Raw genomic sequence first — 10946 nt, 5'->3', positions numbered from 1 at the left:
AAAGGGTCTTAGCATGTTTTCCAAGAGACGGTTCCTGTGTTTGCATGTGGTTTATTGGTGGTTATTTATTTTAAGCCATGGAACAGAGAGAAAGGTGGTGTTGACGCTTGTTGCACATCCTGCCCCTAAAATTCTGTGCATTGATTGAATAAAGTGAGTTTTTAGGGGGTTTTTTTTTAAAGCAGAAGTCACACTGATGCTTTGTAGCGCAGGACAAGGCAGCGAGCAAAGCTCGTTGGTTAGCACGCTAACTCCACACATCAATCACGTCTCCCCGTGAAATATGTCCAATTAAAGTATGAATCTCAAATGAATCTTCCTCATCAAGACGTTTAGAGCTCAGCTCAGTCCAACATCTGCCAAATGCTTTAAGCTGTTCTTTTTATGATCAAGCTGTACCATGAAACCCAAATGGCGCATGTATCAACAAGTCGACCGCAAACGCGCAGTGGCGCACGCAGGCACGGAAACATGCGCCCTTCACCAGCGTCTGGTTTTCGTCTTGGCGGGACAGATAGGACGGGAGCAGCCAGTGACGAGTGCTGACAGACCGGGCGGACGCTCCCGTCTCCGCCACGCAGAGATGTGGCAAACGTGGATTTCACAAGCGGCTCCCTGTCTGACTCAGGCCGTTAGTGCGTGTGGTAAGGCCGCACGTCTGTCTGTCGGGAAAGGGCAGGAAAAGTGATTCTGTGGCGCGACCAGCGAGAGGAGCACGGAGGAACCCGCCGACCTCCACATCCTCCCCTCCAGGCGCCACATGTCTATCATGTACCCACTTTTAATAATACGCGTATGAGTCATGAGTGCGCTGGCACGCCAATACGCGCGCATCTGGAGCGATTTGATGTGTTTAGCGCCGGTCAGGTGCGTGCGGGCGGATATAGCGGAACCAGTTGGAAGAAACGACCCGCTCCGCGCTGCCCTTGCTCACCCCCGTGGCCGCACAGGCAGCTGTACCTTAGAGAGCTGACAGGACCTGGTCCCCGGCTCTGGAGATGACAGTTATAGTTCCTCATTATTCAGACCTCAGCAGTGGTTTCACAGCGCTGTGGTTTGTGGCACTAGACAGGTTATCAGCAGTCTCTGTGTCATCCTGTCAGACACAAAACTATCAGCTATGAGTTGGGAGTAGCAACAGCGCGCGTCCACCCAGACCCAAATGAGTTATCTTCCTCATAAAACTATTGTAACGGGCCTCTTTTACGGCTTCCCTTATCAGCTGTAGCTAACAGAAATATGTGACTCTGCAACGATGGTGAGCAGAAGTCAAACCCTCCATGTTCCCTATCGGTGTCACGTCCTGTGGCCGTGCAGTGACATTATAAAGTGCACACATGTTTCATGCAGCTGTTCGGCAGATGAGCCAGTGAGTAGAGCCTTTTCCTTTGCTGCACGTGTGTGTCAATGAGCCTGCAAAAACCTGTCATCATCAGTTAAAATGACATCTACAAATGTAGACTGGAGGGCAAAAGCAAGTTTAAAGACTAAACCATGGCCCAGAAAGAAGGAAAATCCTTCCAGAAGCAGCAACCATCTATGAGAGGATGCAGGCCTTGGCCGCGGGGTCAAAGGCCAAAATCTCTCTCTCCCTGAGCTCCGATCACGTTACAGACGTCTGAACCCGCTGACACTCGGCGTGTGATGAAAGGCTTTGCTGACTCACTCAAAACCCCAAGGAGAGGTTATTTATTTGTCAGCGTCAGGCGTTTAAAATTAGAACAAAGAGGAGAAGGAGGAGGAAGAGGGCTTGAGAGTGCGTCACACGCAGAATAGTAAAATGGTTTTGTCCTCTAAATGTATAAATAGGCATTTTTTGACTCAAAGAGATCTGGTGAGAGCACCTGAACTCTGTCTGCTTTGACATTCTCCCCCGAACGGAGGAGAAGGCCACGTTTCGTGCACGTGGCATGTCAGCGAGATGCTTTACGAGGACGAGAACTCTCCTGTTTTTCGTCACAGGTCCGTATTTAGTGCCCCCCCCCGCCAGATCCTCCCATTGTCTCCGAGTGTTGTTGGTCATGTTCATCACGCCTGACGCCCCTTTGATCCTGCCGGCTGTTTGAAGGGGAACATCAGTTGCTTACATCTGCCCGATAAGCCCGCGGGGCTCAAAAATGGCTGACATGGAGCGTTCCGCGCATTCCTGCGCCGTTTTTCGGACTTGTTTTTCGGGGGATCTTGTGACAGCGTCGTGCATCATTTCCTGACAGCAGACAAACAGCTCTCAGAACAAAACGACTCCTCCGTCCTGCAGCGCCGCGAAAAACTGCAGGAAGTCTCTGGACGAGGGCCATGACGATGGAGCCTCACGTCCCTCTGAACATGGCGACATACGTAGTCCGGAATGAGCCCCCGGAAAGTTTTAAAACTTAAAAGGGAGCGCATAATTTCAGCTTAATAAAATGATAAAAAAAAACTTTTGTTGCGACATTTAGCAAGGCAAAAATGTATGAGATATCCATTTAATCTAAGAAATAAAATGAGCATAATAGCTGTGGCTTTGGCTGAATCCATCCATTAAAAATCACTTTTGCGAATCAGAAGGAGGTATTTTGTCATAAATATTGGGCTTTCTGAATAAACGACACCGTCATTCGTTAGCTAGGATTGCTAAAAACGTGACAAATGCTGCTATGATCGGCACATTTGCTGCGTGGGAAGGTGAAAATCCACTTAAGAGGATCTTAAATAACCCCAGGGTTCTCTTTTATTTGTGTTAAACCACGTTTACTTACTGAACGTGCACAGGTGTCGGACACAATGATGCAGCCAAGTCATTTGGGTTTTCCCTGGAATTACGTGAGCGCTGGTTGGGGGGGGGAGTGAAACTGTCAATCAGCACCTTAGGTTGGCTGGTTTCAGTAGAGTAAAGTGGGCACGAGCGAAGAGGCTGCCGGGCTTATTGATGATTCATACAGATAGTCTGGTTGAACGTCAGCTTTTGGGGCGTTGCGCAAGCCCACGAACTGTCATCAGCTCCTGTGGTTGAAGTGCACCGTGATGGTAACGGTCATGGGGGGGTTGGGGGGGTAAACAGTTAAAGACTTAAACAGCGAGCGACGATGGAGCTCTTGATGACTGATGGCTTTTTTCCATGACAGCGTTCAAACATCTGTCGTTCTGGGGAAGGGGTGGGGGGGGGGCTTTAGGAGCAAAGGCCTCGTCCATCCCCAGGCCTCACCCCACAGGGAGTTTCCCCAACAACCCCCCCCCCCCCACCCCCACTGAGCCCAGACGGGGCAGCGTTCTCTCTGCAGACACTCACGTGAGTTGATAGCAGGAGCGGGGGAGGGGGAAGGGGCAAAGTTGACAAATCCTTCATTGGCGGGAAGAGGTGTATGTGTGTGTGCGTGTGTGTGTGTGTGTGCGTGTGTGTGTGTGTGTGTATGGGGGGGGGCAGCGGCTGGACTTTGAATCTATGCTATAGCTATTTCCACTCATCAGCTGTTAGTCATGGCTTTGGCTCGCAGGCTGCAGACGTGACTCTACCGGGCCAATTACTTTACCCAAGCAGGGACTTTTATTTGACAACGCCGCTCCGCCGTTCTCGCTTTTTAAGGAAAGTCTGGAGGTTCAATTAAGTCACCCACTTTTCCGAGGTGCAGCGGCTGTTTTCACCCTGGTGGAGAAAGGAGGAAAAGACTTAGAATTCTTCATTTCAAACCAAGATTTCAAGGTTTTGGGGTTTTGGTTTTTTTTTTTTTGTAGATGAATAAAAATGCACACACAAGCAGATAAGTCAGATGATTCCTGCCCACCGTGAGTAATGCTCAAAAATAGCCCGAACTTCCATGGCTGGTGTTGCAATAGTGAGTGATGATGAGGAATTCTAGCTGAAGTTGTCACTAAACCACGGCTGTTAGCATATGTTAATCACTGACTAAGCCCAATGTTTCAGGTCAGGGCTTCTGCTGCTTTTTAGGGGGGGGAAACACAGCATTAGCTGCAAAAACACCATGTAGCTGTTAGCTAACTTTGTGTTTGTAAGCTACTGAGGAAACATTGGAAAGGTTTGGGTGGCAAAATGAAAAAGAGCTATTAAATCTGACGCATGGCATCTCTGTTATTACACAACACAGTTACGCTGATTGAAATCTTTGCTCACTTACTCACAGTGCCGAGTTTAGACCACGGCTAAGGTGGGCAACAGCTGTAGCTGAGCTACGCCGCGTCGTTGGACGACCAGCGTCCCAGTGTACGAACAAGGTGGGAGAGAATAATCCCAGTCTCATTAGACTTTATCCAGATCTGATTAACTCCAGGATCTTGATGCACGGTCATCGGATTCAGTTTGTTTCCCACGTCATGTACTTCACATGTTCACGTGTGTGGTTTTTATCGTGATTTTACGCATTTCGAGCACTTTGTTTGAGGTCAGAAATGTGTAGAAACGCTTTTCCTCGGAAATGCCGAGACAGCCGGTACAATCCGGCAAACAACCGCGAGAGGCCAAAAGACAGATTTTCATTGAAGAGAAGCAGCTTGCCAAGCTCCACATTGCTGTTATAAATCAAGCCCAGCGCTCACGTCCTGTGTGGATAATATCCCGACTGTCTGTGCGCCCCGGCCTCTGTTTTCTCTACTCTTGGTTGGCCTCCAACCAAAGCACGGCCCTCTTTTCATTGGCCCTTTCAATCGCGGCGGCTTCGCCGCTCGGATCGGCCTCGGCTCTCTGCGGAACAAAAACAACATGTTTTCTTCTGTTTCGCTAAGTAGCCGAGCTGTGTTGGCGACATCGCCGTCGCTGGGCAGCACTCGGCGATGCTTCGCTCGTCTCGAAGGACCTCCGCGTCCTCGCTCCACCCGGGTCCCAGTTTCCACAGGTGCTGTTATAACCCATAATCTGTGCTATTTGTTCTGGAACTAAAAGGCTCCACCTACCAGGATCTGGACAAATACTCGAGAAACAGAAGCAAAAATGGCTAACCCCCCCCCCCCAGATATAACATTAAATCGCTGGTTAAGTGTTTTATAGAGTATTGTTTTGTGATGAAAAGAACAATAAACGGGGTCATTTAAATGTGTGAACTATTATTGTCGTACTACAGGGTAGTGATGGGAAGGGAGGATAGAAAAACCTGAGTAATTTCTTCTTTCTATATGAGTCGGACTCAGTGAGATGTTCTCTAAAAGTTTGGCAAATTGACAGAATTTCGTAATACCTGAACAAGGCGTCTTTCTCCGAAATCTGTGGGCATGTAAAAAGTGATTCTATTCCTGGAATATTTAAAGCGGAAAGCTGAGAGGGTGGACAGTAAAATGCTAAAATCAGGGCTTTTTGATCTGACCAATCACTGTATTAATTTAGATTAATCTTCATTATTTGGTTAATCGGGATTAACTAATTAATTTCTGATCGCGTTTCCAAACAGATGCAACGTGCACCTTTATAAGGCCGATGGGGTAAATGCACCAGGAATTCCTTCGGTGGACTGAATATTCCCTTCTGCAGCGTGTAAACTAATTTTTGCCAATTCAACCTTAGTCATCTGTTACAATGATGGTTGTGTTCAGCGCTTGACAGAAAGCCGGAGCCTGTCCGAACAAGTGGCAGAAAGAGAAAAACTCCCTTTAAAAGGACGAAACCGTGAGCGGGAACAGACTCACGTGGGGGGAGTTTCCCCGCTGGTGACCATTAATATTGGATGATTGATTTATTACAGCCTGTTTAGGTCAGTGAATCTGTAGATTAGCCTCAAACATCCCTCTGTAAACAGCACTGTTGTGCGTTTTAATCCCATTAATCCCATAATCCCTTCTCATAGGAGTATTTTCTCGCGGAATATTTTCGCGGAGTGTTGAGCCAGTGTTGTTAAAGCCTTCAGATGGAATCACGCTAACCACCTGTTCCAGATTCAGGAGGCATTGAGGGACTCGTGTGTGCAGCCTGCGGTTCAGACATGCTAAAGACATAGTGGAGGAGCCCAATCATCCCATAAAAGAGAGACAGGTCCAGGCACGACAGGGAGGAGGGAGTAACAGCAGACGTATGGAAGCATGAGGAGAGATGAGGAAAGATGCCCTGTGGGAGCTTCTTGTCATTCGTCTGGCATTAGACCGTTTTGTGTCCTCGACTAAGACGTCTGTCAGCTACCTTCAGCTCTGGATTGCTGCGCATGTTAGCATATCGCATTAAAAAAGCCGTAAACATCGTAGCTAATGGAGCTTCTCAGGTGAAGAGCTCAGGAATTGCACCTCGAGTGTTCCCTAAATATCCCCGTCTGTCCCGTTTCCTCACGCCGCCGCATTTAAATGCAGACATCCTGTCGGCTGTCAGGATCGTTTTCACGGCTCATTTCAAAAGTCGGAGATGAATTCAGGTGGTGTTTATTCAGTAAAAACATCTCATTAAGTGTGGCCAGGCGTCTGCTCTCTGTCCACGGATGTTTTCAGAAGACATTTGTGCAAAAATACAGCCCGTGTGACGCGCACGTGGGTGGGTGCCATAAATATCGAGGCCAAAATATCCTCAGGATTAGCATTAGCTTGGCCAGAAATCTCGGAATTTTAAAGCATTTCGTTGCAAAAACTCAATACAGAACCTCCTGTGAAGGTCACCTGGGCCAGATCGTGACCACTTTCAACCAACCGGTGGACCAAAACAGACCCCCGTCCAAACACAACTCTGCAGGCGGACGTGCGCGAGTGAGGTGGAGGTAAAAGCAGCATAATCGGAAAGGAGGAAGTAGTAAACTCCGCTAACCACAGGCTGCTAACTGGCACTGAGGGGGCGAAGCCTCGGACTAGAGCACCGATGACATTAACTGGTGGGTTTTATGGTCCGGTAGAGACGGATCAGGTGGGATCACTGTAGGTAAACTTTGGTGTTGTGGTAAATCTGGTCGACGCCAGGAGTTGAATTCCCAGCCGGGACTCAACAGTTGCCTCTTGTTTTTCTGCCCCTTTAGTAAGAAACAATGATGCCTCTTATTAACTGAGAAAAGTTGATTTATTTCACTTAAACGGGCAAGACTGGCCTTCTCTGTCTTCACTCCTCTTAAAAGGACAAAAAAAGAGGGGCATAATTTACTGCTACACTGACTCAATTGTTGCTCAAAGGCGATCAGACGCTCTATTAGTCCGGGTTTGTTTCGGCGAGGACGCGCGAGCACATTTGTCATCTTAATATTTATAAAAACAGAACAGTGGTGGCAGGATATTCAGATAAACACTCACGGGGATGGAGGGGCATGTCCGTACATGTTCCACAGCTCACAAATGAGGTCCTGACAAGAACAGAGTCCTGTGACACAGCAGGATAACATACAGTACTTGTTAGCATGCTGCTAATGCTAGTAGAGTCAAATTCATGGTGATGAGCACAAACAGCTACATTCAACGATGTTTAATGGCATAAACTGAAAGTTATGAGGATTTGGGGCGTTATTTATTAAAGTTTTGCTCATCAACAGGCGTTCTGATAGATACTTGAAAGTTGTGAAATGTTACTGAAACCTTGTTATAGACGCTGTGTTTCAGTCCAAAATAAACTATTTTCATTTCTTCTTTTGATGAAAGGAGCTGCTGAAGGGCCGCTATTTTCCTTGAGAGAAACTGTTAAAACTGCTAATAAAGCATCTGTTGCTCTCTGAATGCTGGGATCAGTTTCAGTGTGAGTCTTACGGAGGTTAAAGTTATTAAGACAACAGTGAACACAATACGGATGTTTAATTATGAACATAAAGCAGTTGTGGAGACGTCTACGCGTGTCAGGATCAATTTCCTCCGAGTTCTCATGCAGTAACTCATTTTTAAAAATAAAATCACCCAAAAAAAATTGTAGCTCCAAGTCAGCTTGATGGAAGGAAATATTCCTGACTGAACAAGGTTAACAGCTGGAGTTTATCTTTGACATTTTAAATGTATTATTACTATTCCAAATGTCTTTATTTGGCCTCCGCGGCGCCCTGCTGCAGGCCTTGAAATTCCAGGCATCATCAGCTGACTAATCCTACAGCTATTATATCTTCCACGCAGGCGCGGCCTCGCTATTGTCTTCCACGTTCTCACGTGATTGAAAAAAACGACATTTCAGTTCTGATTTTGCCTTTTTTGGCCGCAGTAAGATCTCGTGAAGCGACTCCCCGTTGATTAGATACAAGATCTGGAGGGATCCTGGAGGCTCAGCATCGACTCCAGATTCACCGTCGTGGTTACGGAGGTTGAACACATCGGCAATACCCAGGTGTGAGACGTGAGCGGGAGCGGCCGTGTTTGCTCTGTGACTGTACAAACATGTACTTGTTTAAGTTCACGTCCATGCGGCCGCGTTTACTCCCACTTCTTTCTTTGAGTTTCGATGACATTGTTTAACAAATAGATTTGCTCAAAGCGCAGACACATGATGTGCCCGTACAACAGCGGCGTGTCCGACAACAGCAGCGACAGGAGTTGCTAATAACACACACACACACACACACACACACACACACACACACACACTCACACACATACACGCACGCATCATCGTACTTCTATCTTTGTGAGGACTAACCCCAGCTCAACCCTAAACACTAAAACCAGGTTCATACACACTTCTGTAGATCTGAGGACTGGACAAAACGTCCTCACTTCCCAAAAAGTGGTGGGAACGCTACATCTGGATCGAATGTGATAAAAAGAAGACCCAGAGGCATTAACCAAAGGGGGGAAATGATATGAAAACGCCTGTGTCTTGTGTCCACGAGCCGGCCTCAGGTTGTCAGGACAGGGGACCTCATCACCGGGGATTTCTGGCGGTCAAATATTGCACAGCGCTGGTCAAGTCACAAGACGAGGAGTCATGTAGTGCGTACCGTTCATCAAACTACAGAGTACATATAGCTTCATTTACAAAGAGGTCAACATGTGATTTGTTTCTGTGCAGCAGTCAAATGACGCACAAAACGGTTCTTTATCGGGGCCGAGATCCTGAACGCTGAACTCACATAAACTCTCAGGACATTTTCAGTGGAGGATGAGATTTTTGTTGTGGAAACAAGAGTTGAGGGCCTTCAGTCCCGACAACGTGACACACAGACGCACACAGGATCAGGCATTTCGATGAGCACAGGCAGACACACACTAACGTGACGCCACCCGGCGACCACGGCGTGTGTGTCGCGACCTTAGCCGAGAGTTCACACTTCCTCCGGCGGTTGTGGCCTCGCGACTATCAGCACGTCGGATATAGCGGCCTCGGCGCCAGCGACGCGCTAGTTTCACATAAAGCTCCATTCGAGTGGAAGGGATTGAGTATGTCTGGAATTCCCAGCCTGTTTTTTAAATTATTTTTAGCACGATGTTTGCAAAATGCACTTTGTTGTTTCATTTCTGGGAAAAATCCGTCTCGCTATCAGGGTTTTTTTTTTTGTGGATGACATCGCAACTTTGGGGCTGTTACCATGGCAGCAGAGGCCCGTTTTGACACCGACGGGATGAGCGAAAACCTCACCGTCAGAGGCTCCCAAACTGCACCTTTGCTTATTTCTGAACACAGCTTTATTGTCAGGAGCAGACAGGATTCACCGGGAGGGAGGCAGCGTAACTCCGGGAGCTAAGAAGGCGGCTCGTTATGGTCCTGATTTGTCACAGGTGCGCGGGGCGAACGAGGACTCCCGGGCCAGATTACCCGCACCTGTGACAGTTTAGAGGTTCCACACGTGATCCGAACACTTCACCTGCTAATTGCTTTAGCATTGATCTACCTTAAATGGTCAATGAAAGACAACTAAATTGGCCCTCGCAGTGGAGGAAAGAGACATTTAGCTTTAGCATGTTAGCTGAGATCGACCACAAACACCACACTGGTTTTCTGTGTGTGTCCTCCTGGTTTGGGCTCCTCTGGTTCTGCTCATCGGGGATCGATCTGTGATCAACTAAATTAGCCCGCAAACGTTAGCATGCCTTTAAAGCCGATCCCATTCGTTCCAGGCCACCGTGCTGGGATCTCTATGGGCCGTGTTCGAGTTTCCGACATGTTGTGTAATTCCCAGCGTTCCGATGATGTGCGTCAAGCTCCTGTCGTGTCCCAAAAGCTGCGCAGAGTCACGTGTGAAGGCAGACAGAAAGATTTGTGTCCAGTCCAGAGCTACTGGTCCTGAGTGGGTGTGTTACAATGGCTGACGACGGGCTCAGCTGACAAATAGCCACCACGCCTTCCCCAACAAAAGAACACGCGTGCTGAGTCACAGTTGACCGTGTTGTGGTTCTCGTCTGTCGTGTTGCTCCTGTGACTCAGCCAATGTTTCTTCTCACTGGGAAGACAGCCCTCCTCCCCCCCCTCCCCCCCCTGTCGAGACGTATAGAAAAGACCCGTCAATTCTGTTACCGTCGCCTCACCCACTTCTTCTCAGCAAACAGGGTTTCTGAGCAGAGGCGATATTTAAAATCTAGAAATGACCCCCCCCAGGAAGAGAGCGTGAAGCAGAGATTCCGTCCCTCTTCAAACTGAGAGTGCAGCCAAAGACTAATGTGAGCAAAGTTCACCCTGGTCTCGCCCCAAACCCTGAACCACCCTTCAAACATTAGCTTCCAACGCACGCTTCATGCATGTGCGCTGATAATGCCTGATCATTATCACAGACTCCTGTTGTTTTTGGTCCTACTACATAAACTCGCTTTAGCGGATTTAAACATGATAAGTTACCAAAGTTAGACAGCACAGGTAATAAATACCTGTATTTCTATGTATTTATCCGATCATTATTCCGTCCCACACCTCCTCCGGACCCATTCCTGTAACTTATGATGTTGACCTAAGCGTGTCACGACCTCACGCCAGGATTGAGACTCAACATACCTCACTAATCTCTTAATCTGTCTTCATAACACAATATTCCTGTGGCACAAATATTTAAATGTCACAGACGTACAGACGCTGTGAGGGAATGTTTTAAAAAATTGGAGAATATGGAAGTTTTCATCAGAAAAAGGAGGAACTGGCCCATATTAAAAGAGACTAC

The sequence above is a fragment of the Takifugu flavidus genome, chromosome 22 (genome assembly GCF_003711565.1).
Source record: "Takifugu flavidus isolate HTHZ2018 chromosome 22, ASM371156v2, whole genome shotgun sequence".
In the NCBI taxonomy this organism is placed as follows: Eukaryota; Metazoa; Chordata; class Actinopteri; order Tetraodontiformes; family Tetraodontidae; genus Takifugu; species Takifugu flavidus.
Note: the sequence above shows the minus strand (reverse complement) of the source record.